General features: G+C 34.0%; 1 protein-coding gene across 3 annotated transcripts in view; it reads left to right on the top strand.

The window, feature by feature from the left end:
- Positions 1-21,159, top strand: part of LOC143201942 (adenylate cyclase type 6) — a 294,077-nt gene that overhangs the window by 86,820 nt on the left and 186,098 nt on the right. The window contains exon 3 of one of the 3 annotated variants that reach the window (XM_076413159.1): positions 19,889-19,934. The exons of the other annotated variants lie outside the window; for them this stretch is intronic. The gene's annotated coding sequence lies outside the window, so the exon portion shown is untranslated. The remainder of the gene's footprint in view (positions 1-19,888; positions 19,935-21,159) is intronic. 3 annotated transcript variants of the gene reach the window in all.

The raw sequence follows: 21,159 nt of genomic DNA, 5'->3' as shown, positions 1-21,159 counted from the left end.
AAAGTAATTTTTCGGGTGAAATTGATCCCCTTTCACCGTGATATGCCTTTTTTACAGCTACAGAGGATCTTTGCGTCACATAAAGATATCAATAATGACCGTATTTTTGCGATACATGAAAAGATATCGAACTGAAATGATATAAAAGATATTCAAAATGTGAATGGCGTGTACGAGTATCAGGTAGGCCGCGCAAAGAGCTTCAAAGGTGAGTTAATAAGTGCGAAGCGCCGAGTTCTCGTCCAAAAGGTCGCGGCGAAATGTCGAAAGAAACGGAAATGTTTTCGTGTTTGTACAACTTTGTTCGCTCTTCGGGGATTTTTAATTTTACTACAGATTCTGGAAATGTTGTGTCGAATTGCAGTTTGGATATGAGTTTTGGACGAGATGAATTGCGAGTAAACGAAAGATGGAAGTGGATGCTTTGATATCTCGAAATTAATAATGGCTGTAATTCTTGTAATTGGTTGATATTAAAATATGTTTTTTTATATTCCAACGCTAACGATGTGATAATATGTGTGATATAAAATATTGTTTTTTGTCATCCTTTTTTTTGTAGTTTTATATGGTGACGATCACAATATGGAAATGAAATAAAAATAACCATATAATAAAATTCAGTGTTCAGAAATATAACGATGATAACTTAAAAATTATTAGGTGCGTCAACAAATTAGAACTAAACTAGCGTTCGCTATACATTTCGAGTTGAAATTTCTGGTAATATAAAGATGAACACCTAATAATTAGGAGTGTTAACCACCAAGAAAAATATCGATATATCGATATATCGGAGAAATAAAAATTGATATACTAACATATATGAAATGTAATAATCATTTAAAATTAAGAGCAAAAATACACAAAATTTTTAAAATTAAGTAAATATTTTAAAGGCTTAAAGATAATTAAATGGTTTTCTATAATGTATAAGAAATATATTTAATTTTTTTGAAAAAATATCAAAAATATTTATTGAAAAAATTATCGATATATCGGTCAAAAATATATCGGCCAAAAATATCGATATTTTTTTGGGAACCCGACTACTAATAATGTAATTCACTCTAAAAATATAAAATATTAATTTTAGAGCGTCTTCTATTTATTTATGTTGGTAATCAACAGTTTAAATTGGGATAGTCAACAAATTAGTTAATAAATTAAATACAAAAAATAACGCCGAAAACTTAACAGTGATAATTTCATTAATATTATTATATTCGTTAATATTACAACGATTATTATGTATATATTTTATTTTTAAAACATTTTTTGTATTAAAAATCTAAGATTGATTATTTTTTAATTTTTAGTGGGTTCCTTATTTATTTTTTGAAGTCGGTTAATTTTTTTGTTAAAAATATTTTTGAAATTAGAGTGTTTCCCTCGATTTCCCATCCTCATCCACATCAGATCTTGCCTTGGTTCCAATGGGAGCACCTCAGAAATGTACTCCATATAGATTACATATATATATATATACATATAGTGTATATATATATATATATATACATATATATATATACATATAGATATATATATATATATCTATATGTATATATATATATATATATATATATACATATATATATATATATATATATATAGTATATATATATATATATATATATATATATATATATATATATATATATATATATATATATATGTATATATATATATATATATATATATATATATATATATATATATATATATCTATATACAGCCGATCAAATGGTTTACCCTATATGATCAGTATAATGATGTTTCTATTTTATCATTTTAAGGTAACGCAAATTGCCTTTTTTAAGTTTTGCCAAATTGGAACAGTGTCTAGCTCGTAATTTAATATATTTTTCGTTGGAGTAGAAACATTTTAATTAATTTTTTTTTCGAGCCACTTGAGCAATGACGTAGTAAACTTCATTTAGCTCTGTTTATTTTATTGAAATATTTTAGGACTCATTTCGCTTTTTATATTCGAAAATCAATTTGGGGTAGATATTTTTATGTTTTTCATTGTAATAAAGCAGCGTTTTTTACTTGCCATCATGTTTAAATGCAATTTGACATTTTCGATCATTTTATGGCGATCATTTGAGATAAATTGTTAGGGAAGATACTTAAAAGTGGCTTTGAAAATGTTATATTTTGTAGAAACTTAGCGAAGATAATCTTAAATTGTTTATTGCTGTAATTTATATTCAACTAGATGTAAATAATTTTCCTAAAATATAAAATTGTTCAATACATTGACCATTAACTTACTATGGTCTGTCATAGGTCTAATTATCAGAATTAACAACAGATCAGCATATTGCAATAGTTACAATGATAATTAGCGTAACGCAAGCCAGAATGTGCAGATGGCGGATTAAAAGGTATTAACCTTAATAATCCCAATTAGGACCCAAACCAAGAATAGAGTTCCCAGCCCTGGTTAATTATAAACATAATTATGACATAAATTAATTAAGGGACAAAGGTTACTATTTAAACTAATAAGGAAACCCGCAACATTATATTTTATGTTTATTAGTTCAATGCTTCGAATGAAAAGCCTTGAATATTTTTTCTTTAAAATATTTAAGGAATTTGGGATTAGTTTGACGGTTTTGGTATCTAACGTGACAATGAATTTTCATTATCAGAATGTAAGAATTGAAATACCTTCTTAATAACGACCACAAATATCTAGAAAGCCTCGGTATCAAAGACAATTTTCAGCTTCATTACTTCTTGTAATGTACTCAATATTTTTATGAAAGTTGGTACAGTTGCGATTAACTTCAACTGTAACATTCTCTTCTCACCCGCTAGTGATTTTGCCTTCTGTAAAGTAACCTAGTTGAAACTAAATGTAAACACATAGAATAATTACATATTTTAATCGTTGGTAAGAAATCCTGACACAGTCCGTATAACCATTACTTTTTGGATCAAATTTACACATCATTCTATCGCTTCGTTGGACTTCAGAATAAAAAACCCAATGTATCTGTCAAAATTAATCCCATCCCATTGAGCTTTCTTCGAAAGATATATTTAAATTTGCATACATTTTATTAGTTTCTTTTCTGTTTTTCTCACAAAAAAAGTATCTCCACAGAATGCTACAATTTCAGATCTATTTGCGATTTATTTATGTTTTATCTTAATTATTTTTTACTTTTTGAAGGAGAAGCATTTTCGGTTTAGCTGTTGGCAGGGAGGTACTTTTTCCTCCAAATATGGAGGGGTAGGATTTATTTTTATAGCACTTGTCTTTGTTGATATTAATTTGGCTTTTATTTATCTGGTCTTCTTTATATTTTCTTTCAAAATATCTTTGTAAGGGCATAGTTTTATAGCTTTGTCAAACTGGATATTTATATTTTGGATGCCAGTACAAAGCAATATATACCCTTGATTCTTGATCAAGCAATATATACCCTTAATTTCAGAACTCAGTTTAACATGAATTTCAGGATTCCCATAATCCTTTAAGGCTGCACTTGCCAAAGTTGCTTTTCCTTGGTTTATTTTATTTTATTGCATTTAGATTTACTTCACTGCTTAAGAATTTGATGCACAATTTGTTGTATTTTCAACATTTTTCATTTAAATCGATGAAATAACGTAGTTTAATCCTGATTTTAACGATAGCAGACGATAGATAGCATAAGAATTTTTCTGAGAGTTTTCAAGAACGAACGAAGAATATTCGAGATATCATAAAAACATTATATAGGTCTTTATATCAGTTACGTTTAAACCGATTTGGTGTATACTAAGTATATTTTTGTTTTGATATAAAAGCATAAATCTTATATAATAAAAAACCACATATTCGCTTCATTAAATAGAAGAAAATAAATCTTCAGTCCGCACTTCATTTATTTATTTTTTTTGCCTTTACGGAACGTATTTCGTAATTTCGGAAAGGGTCCTGAACCGTACAGGTAGACCATTGGCTTTTTTTCGTATTATTCAAAGGTTTTTTTTTATCTGGGTTTGTTCCTTTAAATAGCGATGAGCCCGCATTTTGGATAAAATACATTTTTCCTCTTGTCCGGTTGGTATAAATTTAGTCGAATGATAGCATAAACACTTTAGGAAATTATGACAGGAGAGATAAAATAGTAAGGAAGCGGTTTGCGTCCATACATTTTTAATTTTTGTTCTCGCGTGAGTAACATGAATTTAATTAAAAGTTATTAGTTTAGAACAGGGCGCCAACCGAGCATAAATACATTTTGCTCGGTGTAAGCTTCATTTAAATCCCCTTTATCTCGTCTATGTGAAAATTTAATGTAACCGAAGCAAAAAATATATATCCGCACTATTTTTTTAACGCTTTCTGATATAAAGATTAATTTTATTATTATTGAAATTATTATATATCGTTTTACGTAAATTTTTTCATTTGAGAAATATATTGAAAGAACACTCAACAATCAACTACAAGGTATAGGTACTACTATCTACTAACACAATGCAATAGTAGATCTTGTGGCATCGTGGAAACACAAATGTGCGAGTACTCAGATGTTGTTTAATGTTTCAGGTGCTACAACATTCAGTGTAATGGCAGCATGAAACATAGTTTAGGGTAAATGATGTGGCTCGATGGATGGAGGTAAAACGGAATGATACAGTGGTGTTTACATTATGTGACTGTTATTTATTGGCTATATAAAATGTGAATAAGACAAATAGATAAAACGGATGGCAGCGGTGTTACCTGGAGACGAGGCTTGGGCAGTCGATGGTGGCACGTCTAAACCAAACGATGGTTGGGCACTGAATAAAATGGAAATACCATTCAATAACATCCCAGATAAACGTCTCGGGGTTACCAGCTATTCGTTATCGGGTTCTAGTTGGCGCTGCTGGCACCCCTCCCATGTTCAACATCTGGGATTATATTTCTGGGTATTTTGTAGACCGTTATTCCATGATGTAAAATTCGACATGCCTCAAGGTCATAGTAAAAGATCTTTGGCGAAGAGAAATAGTGGTTGAAACCCAAAGTTAATTGACAAAAACCAACGAATATTAAAAAATATTGTATACCAACAGAACTTGAAAATAGAACTCCGAAGAATCGTTTATCCACCAAATCAAAAATAGGGCCAAATTTTCAGGCTTTTAAAAAAATCACATGTTAAAAATAATTAGAAGGAAATTCACTTCAATGAAATTATATTTGAATGATCGAATCTTAAAAAAATATCGTTATATGATGTATAATTGTGAGCTTGCTCCTGGGATAAACACTCATGGTCGTTCCCTGATTCAAAAATAATCAAACTTTGTTAATTTGTCTAACAGCAAGCCGGTGAAGTGTGTAAATTCTGAACACATATTTAAAAGGCTTTAGAAACAATTTGACATAAAATTAAGTAAAAAAAATAGCGTAGAGCAACAGTTCACTCGCCAAAATTTGCAATTCAACCATTAACAGTTTATCAAGAATCTTGAGTATTAAGGAAATCATTTCACTTTCAAAATGATACAGATAATGCTATTAATATTGAGATGAGCTAGAAATAAATAGATTGATCTTGATACTGAAGAAACATAATATTTAGTTGGATATAGTATATTATGGGCTACTCAAAGAAAACGAAACCATAACCATCATACTATTATGTGAATTATTAAGTAATGTACGTGGTTTTTACCTCCAAAATGATACAGACAATGCTATTAGTGTTGAGATGAGCTAGAAATAAATAGATTGATCTTGATACTGAAGAACCATAATATTTTTGGTAGAGTTACTTGGATATAGTATATTATGTGAATTATTAAGTAATGTACGTGCTTCTTGTTCCATCTGGACAGCCCATAGTTTTGTTAATATCGCTTGTACTGTTGCTCGTCAGTTTGACTTTGTTGATTTTCTGTATAGCTCTGTTTCTATTCTAATTTTTATAGGAACTAGCTATAAATTTCACTAGTCAAGGGGCTGAGAAACGGGTCTACTGCGATTTGTTTTTGATACCTTGAACTACGAATTTCTATCCAAATTCTATTAAAGTATGTTAGTTGACAGCAACTCCAGCTAGACTTTGGTGGCTTTGCACCCTAAACTGTGATGTTTATGATAGGAATTATGAAGTATGGTTGTTTTTCAAAGCTTGAGTGCTTTCTAATTAGATTCGTTTGTGCCTAGTAGTCCTTGAATACCTTCAGCCTACATTTTGTGACTTTACAGCTTCAGCTGCGATACTTTCGCCCGAGCTGCACTTAACTGCATCAAGGAATGGTGCGAGTGACTTCGGAATGATGGCAAATCCAACATCAAACTGTCTCATTTTCTTGATAATTAATTCGAGTTCTGTTAATTGAATGAACCCAAAAGAGAACACTGTTATGATCTCCAGGGAATCTTACCGACTGCGTCCTTGATGAGATACGGGGGGTTTAATAGATACCAAATAATAATAAAAACTATTCTAGTCATCTAGCCTATTGGAAATTAAAACACGATGGATGTAGTTTGATCCCACCTAAAAATCGAATAAAATATACTTTCCATCAGCCAAGAAGAAAGGAGCGAAAAAAACGGGAATAATTTAATATAAAACCTGCATCACCCTTCTCACCTAACGTCAGAAAGTTTAATTAAATCTAACGGCGGAAAGGGTTTACCTTTTTGTGGCTCCGAAGAAAATTAATTTTATTGAAAAGCGAATTATTTGAGAGCAGGGCCCCGCCGGAACATTTTCTAAATCGCGATCGTGTTCGTGTTGTTCGAATAATAACGAGGGTGTTTCGTGAAAAATCTAGCTCGGCGATATTAAATACAAATCGTTCGGAACAAAATCGGGGACCGGGACAAAGGAAACTTTATAATAATATTTTTGTTTAAGTTGAAATGTAGGAATTTCTTTGACTGGTGAAAACTTGCTTCGAAATCTTAAAATGGAGAAAGCCCAACCCTCCCACCGTATTATTTAGACCTTGCTGCTTCTTATAACTGTTTGTTCTGACATATGAGTTGTGGCCTGTCTCAGTAGCGCTTCACTTGTTACGAAGATACCAAAAAATAAATTGATTGGTGGATAGCCCCAAGAGATACGTTGTTTCTTCGAGAAAGAATCCGTAAATTACCTGAAAGATAGGAGAAAGTAGCAGCCATAGATGGACAATGCTTTGAATAAATTTCATTCTAATGACCTTTCATCATAAAGCTTCAAATTAAAAAAAAATTAACTAATTTATAAGCCCATATTTTTTTTATTAACCTCTTAGAACTTCAACAATCTGCCCTTGTGCAATAAGTATTATTATATAATTTCCGTTATATAATATAACTATCCTGACATATAGAATATCGCTTCAGTAAGTGATCTGCTCTAAATCTTATTCTAGATACTTTCAAACTTAATCTAATGTCTATCCTAACATATTTTAAAGACTGTTCTATTTCATTCTACGTCCCCATTAATCAATTTGTATGTTAGTTGGCAGTTGAGCTAACGTACTTCATTGTCATCGCGCACATTTAACTGTTTGGTTTGGTTTGGTCTTTCAGCAGGTTCTTTTTGGTTCTTTTAGCAGTCTTTCAGAGTGCTAACTCAGAGTAACTCGAATTACACTTATTATTATTACACTTATTATGGGTTCTTGGGAATGTCGCATTAAATCAGTTTGTTGGAGACGTAATATGGCGCATCGACGATGACTCGCAACACATTATTCTGGATCCTTTGGGGGATAGCTATGTTAGATTTGATAGTAGTATTCCACAGTTCAATACTAATTACAGTTCAAATGGGCATAAGTATTGACTTATACAGCCTATACTACCTATAAAACCTTGTTATCTAATGATAATTTAGATTTACGCCCTATCAGCCAATACATTTGGTTTAGTTTAAGCCCAAGCTGTTTGCGTTTTGTTACTATAAGTTTTTTCCATGTCAAACATCGATCAAAATGCATTATTTATTGATGGCCAGATACTTAACGTTCTCTGCTTGCGGAAGTTCATGATTATTTAAGTTTCCTGAGAGACAAGTCAAACCCATATAATTACATAAGATGTAGACTAGTAGCATTTAGATTTAGAAACATTTGTCGCAACTGAAACAACCGAAAAAGAAACAAACAGAAGTTGCAAAAACACAAAAATTGAAAACAAAATTACTCCTTATCGCCATACAAAACTAACAGCGCGAATTTAATATAATCTAAATGAAAATGCCTAAACTTTTTCTCTACCCTCCTTTCGTTTACAATCGACATTATGAACCGAAATAAGGACTCGAATGAAAAACAATCTAGCTACAATATATTTTCCAACACGTCTGAATCTGAACTAAACCCCCGCAAACATCAAACTGAAAAGCTTTTAAAACTTTTAAGTTGCGAATCTAGAAAATTTAATCTGAAAAAACATGTCGCATACTGTTCCCACTTGGGCCGTTTTCTTTTAGACGCCAAAAATGAATGCAAAAATCTTAAATTTAATGTGTTTTAATATCGACTTGCGATTGATAAATAAAAAGCAGACAAGACAGAGAGAAGGCACTCAGTTTTTTTTTCAGATTAGCCGACGAAGTACTGCTTAAAAAGTTTTTTAATTAAAATTTAGAAAACGAATAGAAATAAAAAGTCAAATAAATAAAAATAAATTGTAATATTATGGATAAATATATTTTGCACACAAGATTCTTTTATATATTCGTCCAACAATTCGGTATAACATTTATGAAACAGAAATAGTAATACATGTTTTTTTTTTAGTAAACACTTATTACAATAAGAATTATTAAATTAAAAGTATATTACGAAAAAATTGTAATACGATATAATATTTTAATCCTACAATTGCTGGCTTGGTTGGAGCTGTGGTCAAGGTGACAGGAGGGTATGTTTGTGATTTCTATAAGGCAGGCAAAAATATAAAATCTGACAAGAAAATGATTCCAGTTGCCAGTAACCAGGCTTGGTAAGACCGGATATCTTCTGGCATCATTTTCAAGATGGTCAATTGCCGGTCGGTAGGCTTAATGTCGAGAACCGTGGGTTGGAGCCCACGTTAAACTGTTGGTTCAGTCCAGATAAACCCTGGTAAGTAAAAAGAGGAGTTTATAATTTAAAAAAATCAAACAATTAACAGGTTAATTGAAAAGTCCCTGGCCTGACATATAGATGGCGCTACTAGAATTAAATCCATGTGTTAGTTAGCCCTAACCCTCGAAATATGTGGGTTATCCATGTCACTCACCCGCTTCGTCTGGCTGAAGCGTTAATCTGTAGCGAGCACCCGTAATTAGACAACGTAATAATAGCAACCGAAAACAGTGGGAGCAGATAAGTCAGCGGCTAAGGTGGCAGAGCTTCGGTATAGTCAGGTCTTTGATTGTAATACGCCGTTTTCTGGGTATCGATCGGGTGTTTTTTTCGGTATTCCTTTGATTTTAATTACACGTGTCATCAAGACAAGTCGAGGTATCTAACTAGATTTTTGCGGAGTTATCTTAGTTCGCTCGCAATTTGGTTAATGCTCTAATGATATCTTTGGGAGTTGGGCGAGGTCATTGTTGAATACAAATTTGACAGCTGTCGTATCATTAGTTTGTGAATTATAGCATTTTGAGTGAAGCAACTTTTGTTATTGTGAAAAAAAAATAAATTTCGCGTTTGCGTTGATAAAATATTGCTTTTTGAAGGAAAAAAATACAGTTCAAACAAAAACTTGGCTTGATGCCGAGTTTCCGGTCACTTCCCCAGGAAAATCAACCATCAAGGATTGGTATGCTAAGTTTAGACGTGGTGAAATGAAAAGAGGATGTTACCGACGAAAACATTTAAAAAATCCACAAAATGATTTTGAATGACCGTAAATTGAAATTGAATGAAATAGCAGACACTCTAAGGATATTAACTGAACGTGTACATTGTATCATTTGCGAATATTTGGGTATGAGAAAGCTCTGTGCAAAGTGTGTGCCGCGCGAGCTAACTTTTGACCAAAAACAACGACGAGTTGATGATTCGGAGCAGTGTTTGAAAATGATCAAGCGTAATAAACCAGAGTTTTTGCGTTGATATGTGGCAATGGATGAAACATGACTTCATTATTTCACTCCGAAGTCCAATCGGCAGTCATCCGAGTAGACTGTACACGATTAACCCGCCCCAAAGCGTGGGCAAACGCAAGCTACTATTACATAGCGCTATAGGACCGTTTGAAGGGCGAAATGGCCGAAAAACGGCCGCATTTGAAGAAAATGAAAGTGCTGCTTCACCAAGGCAATGGGCCGTGTCAAAATATCCATGAGTTGGGTTTCGAATTGCTTCCTTATCCACCGTATTCTCCAACGACTATTTCCTGTTCTTAGATCTCAAAAGAAAGCTCGCTGGGAAGAAATGTTCGTCCAATGAAGAGGTAATAGCCGAAACTGAGGCCTATTTTGAAGCAAAGAACAAATCGTACTACTAAAATGGTATGGAGGATCGCTATAATCAGTGTATCATGTAACGTCAAGTATTGAAGGGAACTAATTTTTGCAAAAAAACATTATTTTACTATTGTAGGCCGGGGACTTTTTAATTGACCTCTTACCTTTGCTGAATAAAAGGTAGCATCGGTCTCCCTGTCTGGTGTCATGTTGTTCGATACGATATTTATACCCCTTATAACACGTATAATAATGACGATTAAAAGGAGAAAACTTGCCGAAATCGTGTATCTAATATAACTTAGAGAGCATCGAAAGTCAGTCAGAGGGTAGACATAAAATCTTACCGGCTAAACTTTGACATTTCGGCCTGTAAAGGAACAGAAAATTGATCGCTGCCTGATTAGCGGCGCTTTCTTAGAACAAGCGCAAACTAATTCCCATCGAAATTGAAAAACTTTTCCAGTTTTTCCTCACCTTTATGAACTCCAACGTATAGCGTAGCGTAAAAAGGGAACCCCGCAAGGTAGGACGGTCCCGGTTCCCTACTATATTAATAAGTTTATGGCTGGAAGAGTTACTGTGCGACTTGAAATTGGAGAATAACGAGATTTTATTATTTCTGGGAGAGATTGCTTTAATTAAAATAGATATAAAACGTAACTCAGTTAATGGACGCGATATCTTTGTTTTTTTTCTATTTTACAACGAACTTTTTTGCAAGAAAATTTATCATTTCGAAAATTATGTTGCCCTGAGAAGAGAAACCTGTCTGTCGACAGATTTATACAAAGGCATCCCACAAGAAAAACATCAAAATATTTGGGATCGTAGATTGACAGAAGCACTTCTGGTCCAAGCTAAAAAACTCGCCAGCCAGGCTCTGTTCGTCACTTTCACCATTTAATCAATAAGGGCATAATTATGGTATACAGATCCATCATCAAACCAATTTGCACATATGGTGGCATAGGTGAATATGCGGCACAGCAAGCAACAGCAATATTGAAATATTGGAAAGGTTCCAGAGCAAAGCTTTAATGAACATGCTCTATATTCTTCCAAGCACGAGCAACAGTTTATAGATCTCAATATCCGAATAGTAGAGCAGTAAAGATGTCAGCATATTGTAAATATTAGAAGAAACTTGTCGAATGTATAGAAACCAGTTGGCATTGAGGCTGAGAAGAATAGGACAATAGCCCATGAAGCTCAAGAGATGCGATATCCCCAGTCTCAGAAACAGATTTATGAAGAGGAATGAGACATGCGCCTATAGACTGAAGCTGTGTCATTATATAGTGTTAGTCAACAAAATCTACCGAGGTAACATTCACTCTGCATAGAAGAAAATGTCTATGGTATGCATATGGACTGGCGCCTAACCTGGAAGAAGCACGTACCCGCTGATATATACTTTAAAAATAGTTAATGGTAATTTATTTACTCAAATATAGCCAAAATTCAACGGTTCCCTAACAAATGTTATAACAAAAAGTGTCTCTGGAGCCCATAACGTGTCTAATTCAAAGAGGTAGTGTTAAGTACTTCGAAAGAGTGTGACTGCATCCCAATATGCAAACCAAGCTGCTGAAAGTAAGTGATGACAGTGAAGTTCGTCGACTAAAACCTTTAGTACCATCCGATCTGATATAGAACAAAATTTATTGCCTTAATGTCCTGAGACAAATTACTATGGCGCATTACAGAGAAGGAACAGAAAGCGAAAATATTATAAAATCAATGTTATTTCACTCTGTAAACAATCAATCAGTCAATGCAGGAATATCTCATAAAAATCTGAAATTTCGCTTAAAAGTCACAGTGATTTTGATGAAGCAACTTTCATTATTTAAAAAAAAACAACAATATAGTTGTTTGGGGTTGTTTTTACCTCAAGATGCAACAATGAATGAAATATGGATTTGACAATAGCACGTGAGGCTCAAGAGATGCGACATCCCCAGTCTTAGTAACAGATTTATGAAGAGGGACGGGACATGCGCCTATAGACTGAAGCTGTGTCATTATAAGTGTCAGTCATACATTGCCTTAATGTTCTGAGACAAATTACTATGGCGCATAACAGAGAAGGAACAGAAAGCGAAAATATTATAAAATCAATGTTATTTCACTCTGTAAACAATCAATCAGTCAATGCGGGAATATCTCATAAAAATCTGAAATTTCGCTTAAAAGTCACAGTGATTTTGATGAAGCAACTTTCATTATTTAAAAAAAACAACAATATAGTTGTTTGGGGTTGTTTTTACCTCAAGATGCGACAATGAATGAAATATGGATTCAGTGCTATATGCTTTAATCAAAAAGTGACCAAAAACAACCAAAAACGGTATGTATGGCCTCGCTGTGTGGATATGATACACATTTTTTTGTGTCAAATCTTAGATCAGACAAACTTATATAAACTAAATCTAAGATAAGAGTCTCGCTCTCTTTTCTTTTCTCCATCCCCTTGTAACAGTACCACTTCCACAGCGCTACCGTACTTCCTCTACCTAAGCTAATATCCTGTTAATACTCCCGTCGACCACATGTATAAATTATAAGTTAAAATAAACAAGTTTGATTCAACCAGTGTTTTTAGTTCTCGTGCAAATTCCTTCCGAAAATATGAGTGAGTCTTCGGACAAACAATCGCAGCTGCAGCCACACATTTCGACCGACTGACCGACCAGACGAACATTCCTACAATTGGATGGTTTCAATTTGATAGGTGAGATAGAACAACGAAATTAATGTTACAGCTGTAAATGTTCTTTTCTTATATCTGCCTCCGAAAATATCGGTTACATTTCCGCGGAAGTATGATGGAGCTTCGCTTAAAGTTACGACATCTACGATTACGACAAATCACTCACAATTATTTCCCAGTCCGAATACCGTTGATCTACGATTAGCAATACCAGTTTACAGCTTATGCCCGTCGAAATTGAAAAAGTTTCCTCGTTTTTCCCGATTTTATTAACATCTCGCGTTCCCAGAAGTGGAAATCGCGCTGCCATTCCTCCGTTTGTCGTATTAAAAACTTTGCCGCTAGACGAGCGAAATTGCCCGACCGGCTATCGGAGATTATTTTGATTTAGGACCCGATTATTCAAAAGAAAATCGAAACAAACTTTTATTCAATTAAGGCGTCGTCTTAATACCGCCGTTTCTAGACGTTAATTGCCCGTTAAGTTTCTTTTTTTTTGGGGGGGGGGGATTTACAGAGGAAAAATCGCCGAATTCCTAATGGCCGATTTATTCGTGATGGAGGATCGAAAGGATTGGAGAAGGATGGGAGAGATTATGCGAAATATGTCTGACAAAGGCCGTTTCTTCTGTTTCGAAATAAATTAGCACCCCGAGGAGGAAAAAAGCTTTTTGTTCTGATGACCCGGAAAATCGTTAATTGTATAGAGAAAAAAAGGTCAGTTCATTGGGACTGAGATTGAGATCTGTCTGGAATAATTTACGGACTGGCGAGGGATATTTGGGGACGTCGCAGATTTTTGGGAAACAGTTCGTGCTTAGAAAAATGATTAAATAGTTAGCAGTTATTCAAAAACTGACTTCAAAACACAAAAATTATTAATTTACTTCAAGATACTAATTTAGTTTAAAGAAATACGAAGCGATATATTTATCTACGATACAAAACGACACTGAAGGTTTTTATCTATTAGAAAATAGGTCGACCTTTCCTTGCTCATTATACAATTCAATCTTAAAATACATAATTCTTAGGATACATGATATAGCAAGTTCCCGCCTAACAGGTCAATTGAAAAGTCCCCGGCCTGACACATAGATGGCGCTACTAGAATTAAATCCATATGTTTTTAGTTAGCCCTAAAAGTTAAAATTCCTAATGGATAAAAAGGAATTTCGCGTGTTGATAAAATATTGCTTTTTGAGGGGAAAAAAATACAGTTGAAGCAAAAACTTGGTTTGATGCTGAATTTACGGACACTGCCCTAGGAAAATTAATCATCAAGGATTGGTATGCTAAGTTTAGAAGTGGTGAAGTGAACACGGTAGGCAGTGAACGCAGTGGACGCCCAAAAGAGGATGTTACCGACGAAAATATTTAAAAAAAAACCCAAAATGATTTTGGATGGCCGTAAATTGAAATTGAATGAAATAGCAGACACTCTAAAGATATCAGCTGAACGTGTATATCATATCATTCACGAATATTTGGGATGAGAAAGCTATGTGCAAAGTGGGTACCGCGCGAGCTCACTTTTGGACGACGAGTTGATGATTCGGAGCAGTGTTTGAAGATAATCAAGCGTAATAAACCCGAGCTTTTGCGTCGATATGTGACAATGGATGAAACATGGTTCCATTATTTCCAATCTCCATTAATCCAAAGTCCAATCATCATCCGAGTGGACTGCATACGATGAACCCGCTCCAAAGCTTGGGAAAACGCAACAGTCGGCTGGCAAGGTTATGGCGTCTGTATTTTGGGATGCGCATAGAATAATTTTCACTGACTACCTTGACAAAGGAAGGCCCTTTAACAGCGATTATTACATAGCGTTATTGAACCGTTTGAAGGACGAAATCACCGTGTCACAAGTCAGTTAAAACGATGGCAAAAATTCATGAATTGAGCTTCGAATTGCTTCCTCATCTACCGTATTCTCCAGATCTGGCCTATTTGGACTTACTTTGTATCTGGCCTATGGCCTATTTCCTGTTCTCAGATATCAAAAGAATGCTAGGAAATTTGCAATTGAAAATTTTCAAAATGGTGGCTGGTAGGAAATTTTCGTCGAATAAAGAGGTGATCACCGGAACTGAGGTCTATTTTGAAGAAAAGGACAAATCGTAGTACAAAAACGACATCGAAAAGTTAGAGGATCGTTATAATCAGTGTCTCACCCTTGAAGGGAATTATGTTGAATAAAAAAAAACTAATTTTGCCAATAAAATGTGTTTTACTGTGGTAGGCAGGGGACTTTTCAATTGACCTGTTAAAGAAATGACCACGGAGTTTGGACTGCTTATAGTTCTAATCAAATTATTGTCGAGTATCGCCTGTACCTTCGTTCACCAGTTTGCCGTTGTCGATTTTCTAAATGATATTGTTTCTATACACATTGCCATGGCAGGGTTTACTAATTATTTTACCAATGCCATTTTTTAGAGGTGTTACTCGCAATACCCTTACTAATAATAAGTGCAGTTGCAATATGCTAAAAACTGTTTCCAATAAAAAGGTAGCAACTTAGTGTATAATAGTAGTAATACTTACTAAGGCATTTTACCGGCAAGAGGGAACCCCCATTATCTCGTTTTGGTTCAAAGTAAATGATTAGTATTTAGGGATTAGTTCTGAGTGATTTTGAAATGAATTTGCAAACTGCGATAGGCAATACGTAATACGTGTGATGACTGATACGTGTGTTCCCTGTTGTAGAAAGACTATATATCTTACACAGGTTGATAACAATGAACTAGCTGATATTTTATATTTGACTTTATATTTTGTAGAAGAAATCGTGCGAGATTAAATCTTGCCTTAAGTTTGATAGACCCAACTATAGTTAATACGCAAATATCATTATAATGTCTAACGCCAGTGAGGTTATCATTGTAGAAAAATAAAAAATAAACGTCCCCTGGAAACTCTAACGGAATAAAAGACCGACCCGTTTTTGATATTCAGAATCAAACAACGTGATCGTGCACGAGAAAAGGTCATTTTAATTTTTTTGCTCTGCCGTCGTGAACGTGTCTTATCGCTCGTATTTAGATTTTCCACGGTAGAAGTTTCCTTTTTGTATTTTGAACGGGAGAATTTTCTACGTCTAATGGCCAAGCCCTATGCGGTGTTCCCTGCAAATTACCAACACCATTAGGCGCAATTTTTGTTAGGATAGTTCCAGAATAATTGCGATTTGTTTAAACAGATATTCTTCTTCGTTAATGTACGAAAGTTTAAAAGGAAGAGATTTGTGTTATATATGAGAATCTCCCGAAATTATCATGTAAGTGTTGGTCATAGTGGATTTGACGTATAGGAACTATATATTCTCTTTGAAGTCCTGGCCAAATCGTTCACTTTGCTGTTTCTAAGTAGTTGATGTGGGAAAATCAGGATCATTAAGTTACCTAAAGCTTACAATTATTTTGGTACTCCTTTGACTATTTGTTTATAGTTAAAGTCTGTATCATTGCCTAAAAATTACTCTATGACTTCCTTAAAAGCAATTAAATATTGTTATTAGGGTTATGTCATTGTCCTGATGAATTGTGAGTTAGTCATAAACCGTTTAATGTCTGGTCTGTTGAAAACACGTTGGTTTACATTTGCTTCTGGAACACCTGAAAATTTTGATGCCATGAATTTGAAGCAGTCTGTATCTTTGGAAAGTGATTTTACAAATTGCTTCATCAATTCTAACTTTATGTGCAGTGGTTGTAAAAGAAATATTTGTGGAGGTATCAATATATCTTGGAGGACGTTTTTTTCCTTATACCAATAACGAATAGAAATCAATTAAAATACTCAAACACCTTTCTCTTGTTGAATACCTTGGTAATTCATTTAAAAATGTTTTAACTTACAACTTTCCATCTACTTATTTTGCCAACATTTATCATATATTGTCTTATTTGACTACTTAGCGCCTATATCTTAATATAATTAACTCTTTGTTTATACAGTATAATTATGTTATATTATTATTATATTATATTGTATTCGACATAAAAAATCTATTTAAAACTATTGACAATGCTGCAGAAGTTGATTTTAACTTTATTATTTTGATACAAAGCGGATCATTGAATTAAAATTTGAATTGAGGACATTATTGTAAATTAAATAATTTGTTTAGATTATCTATTTTGAAAGTTATTCCTCAAATGTATTGCTTCAAAAACTGTATATTTACACAAGACTGAAATTTGCAGTGAAAATCACTGCGAAAATAAAACAGTCGTCGATCGAATCATTTTCATTTCAACAACAAAAGTTTACGGGTGATCAACAATTATGATGCTAAGTATCATCAACTACTCAAACACGGCCAAGCCGTTAAATTAGTTCTGTACTGTCAACAAATAATGCAAGTGAAGTCGATTAAAACGCTCAGAATTTATTAATATTAAAATCGTTTCATTGCATTACAACACTAGACCATAGATATTAAGATTCGGTTTAATGTTATAATATGTGAGAGGGTTTAGAAAACAAGAAGTATTAATTTACTTCAAAATATTAATGAAAAATTAACGGAAAGAAGAGGCGACTTGTTGAACAGTGATACTAAGCGACACTGAGCGTAAAAACAGACCAACCCGTCTCACCCGCTTACCATTCAGGTACTGAAAAAAGAATAGATAGTCGGATAGGCTGGGTCGTATTACATAATACCTCCCTTATAAAGAAACGGTCATAGAGATTTAAGTGGTTGTTATTTCGTCTGGCCAGCTTATAGTTTTTGTAAAATTATATTTGAGTATCGCCAGTTTGTACCTTCAAGCTTCTGTCCGTCAGTTTAAGGGTAGGGGTTTTTGAACAGCTTATAGTTTTTGTAAAATTATATTTGAGTATCGCCAGTTTGCTTTTAAAGATCTTCAAAATGGCACTATTCCTATGCAAATTGTTAAGATACCCCTTTCCAGAATGGTCTTCCAACTTTTGGTGACTCCAGATACCAATAGCCTGCGGCTAAGAAACTGAGATACCGCAATCCGTTTTTGGGGGCTGGTCACCCGGAATTTCAAGCTTCTGTCCAAGTTCTGTTAGACTATGTTAATTCACAGCAACTTCAGTCTGCCTTTGGTGACGCTACACCTTGAACTGTGAGGCATGTGTATAGAATCCAAGGACAAGGGGCGTTTTTTCAAGGATTGAATGTTTTTTAGTTGTAATAGTTTATGGGTAGGGGTCATTGACCAGCTTATAGTATTCGTAAAATTATATTTGAGTATCGCCAGTTTGCTTTCAAAGATCTTCGAAATGGCACTATTTCTATCCAAATTGGTATGATACCCCTTTCCAGAATGGTCTTCCAACGTTTGGTGACTCGAGATACCAATAGTCTGCGGCTAAGAAACTGAGATACCGCAATCCGTTTTTGGTGGCTGGTCACCCGGAATTTCAAGCTTCTGTCCAAGTTCTGTTAGACTATGTTAATTCACAGCAACTTTAATCAGCCTTTGATGACGCTACACCTTGAACTGTGATCCATGTCTATAGAATCCAAGGCCAAGTGGCGTTTTTTCAAGGATTGAATGTTTTTTAGTTGTAATAGTTTATGGGTAGGGGTTATTGACCAGCTTATAGTTTTCGTAAAATTATATTTGAGTATCGCCAGTTTGTTTTTAAAGATCTTCGAAATGGCACTATTTCTATCCAAATTGTTATGGTAACCCTTTTCAGAATGGTCCTCCAACTTTTGGTGACTCCAGATACCAATAGTCTGCGGCTAAGAAACTGAGATACCGCAATCCGTATTTGGTGGCTGGTCACCTGGAATTTCAAGCTTCTGTCCAAGTTCTATTAGACTATGTTAATTCACAGCAACTTCAGTCTGCCTTTGGTGACGCTACACCTTGAACTGTGAGGCATGTGTATAGAATCCAAGGACAAGGGGCGTTTTTTCAAGGATTGAATGTTTTTAGTTGTAATAGTTTATGGGTAGGGGTTTTTGAACAGCTTATAGTTTTTGTAAAATTATATTTGTGTATCGCCAGTTTGCTTTCAAAGATCTTCGAAATGGCACTATTTCTATCCAAATTGGTATGATACCCCTTTCCAGAATGGTCTTCCAACGTTTGGTGACTCCGGATACCAATAGTCTGCGGCTAAGAAACTGAGATACCGCAATCCGTTGATGACGCTACACCTTGAACTGTGAGGCATGTGTATAGAATCCAAGGACAAGGGGCGCTTTTTGAAGGCTTGTATGTTTTTTAGTTGTAATAGTTTATGGGTAGGGGTCTTTGAATACATTCACTCAACCTAGTCTAGTCAGACTACAACAGCTAGGACTACAACACCAAGTAATGTTTTGAATAACTATAGAACGATTGCCAATCCAACGTCAAACCCTTTTTTTTCCTAATTACTTATAATTATATTTGATTCAATTTAATTAAACCAATCCAAAAGAGAAATACCTTATGATCTCTCCGAAATCCTACTAACTGTGCCACTTATAACATAGGAAAGGTTTTTAAACACATAAAAATTATTAACTATGACGAATACGCATAAGTCTCATAGTCCAACACTAATTCGATTATGTGGATGAGAACTAATCGTAAATATATACAGCATTATATATTATATAAGAAGGCATATAATCCTAATAGTATCTGAAAATCGTGAAAAATTAGATAGAAACAAACACAGCATTTTGTCATTTCTAAAAAAGTTACTTAAATCCAATACTAAAATAAAAGTTTATGAATGGCAAAAACATAAATAAAGTAACTTTATTTATTTACAGGTAATTTTCGAATATCTACTACGCTTTCTGTCATACTGACTAAGAGGTAAGTATACTAATTGTTCGTCATCATCACAATAATCTAAAATTAATTAACAGAAATAATTTTTTATTAAAGCAACGATACTAACGCTACTAATGGTAATACTTTTATACGAAAAAAACCCGACCCAAAACCAATTTATTTAAATCGAAACCGAAATGCTCGTACATAATTTAAGACACTAACGTTTCTGTCATTTAACCCTTTCCATTTCGAAGCCAGTCACAAAAACTTGACCTTTCCACGTCATGCGAATGAACGTGAACCTACATACAGGCCATTACAGCCAGTCGCACTTTTTGTATAATAAACCGAACGATAATAGGTCTGACAGTGGGAGCATTGAGAGACCGAAAACAACAACAGCAACAGTTTTTCTCGGCAATTTGATAGAGGGAGCTTTCTCGCTGTTTAGAAACAATGAAAACGTATTAGGAATGCGATAGGGAGTAGCGGCAACTTGATACGTTGGCGTGCGAAATTTCTGGATGGGTAAACATATTAAGTATTCGGAAAGCATATTAAAACATTACATAAATAATTCTCCCGATTTCGATATTACGGTATTTAAATGAAATAAACATTTAGGCCCGAAATATAACATGAAATTTATTTCATATTTTACGATATTAATTTTGATGCAAATAGCTTTCGTTTATTAAGTTGCTGCATGTATTTTGATCATCGATAACTATTGGTGAATATGCGACGTATCAATGTAAACAACTCTTAAACAACTTAACCTAACCGTTAAATTTGATGGTTTTGACATTTTCCTACATATAGTAATGGTTTTCCCTTTAGTATTCCCGAATTATTCGGTAAATATATAAGGCAATCAGGGACATTCATTATTTTTGATGTTTGATTTTGTTTGGTTTAAAATCTAAATGATTTAAAAGCATTGATCTTGATGTCTATAATAAAGAATAGCTTGGAAGTCTAAAAGAGTTCTAAAACAACGAATTGTAAGACTTCTTGGACAAAAATCCATTTTTTGTTCTGGCTTAAGACCAGGCGGTAGAAGGCATGACGCATACCTTCCTTGTGGTCGCTGAGACTTAGCATGGAATGACAAGTTGGACATCATGATGGAATTAATGATGTTTGCCAGTTCCGCGACCTTCTTATTCGGGAACTTTTTTAATTGAGTAATCGATATTCCATCGAAACCCGGAGATTTTTTGGTTTGAAGTTTGCCGATCATAGTCTGTAGAGACTTTGGATA

The sequence above is a fragment of the Rhynchophorus ferrugineus genome, unplaced genomic scaffold (assembly GCF_030347505.1).
Source record: "Rhynchophorus ferrugineus isolate W39M unplaced genomic scaffold, kcgeb_rfMv2 rfM9, whole genome shotgun sequence".
NCBI lineage: Eukaryota > Metazoa > Arthropoda > Insecta > Coleoptera > Curculionidae > Rhynchophorus > Rhynchophorus ferrugineus.
The sequence above is the reverse complement of the archived record's forward strand: the minus strand, read 5'-3'. Positions and strand labels throughout refer to the sequence as shown.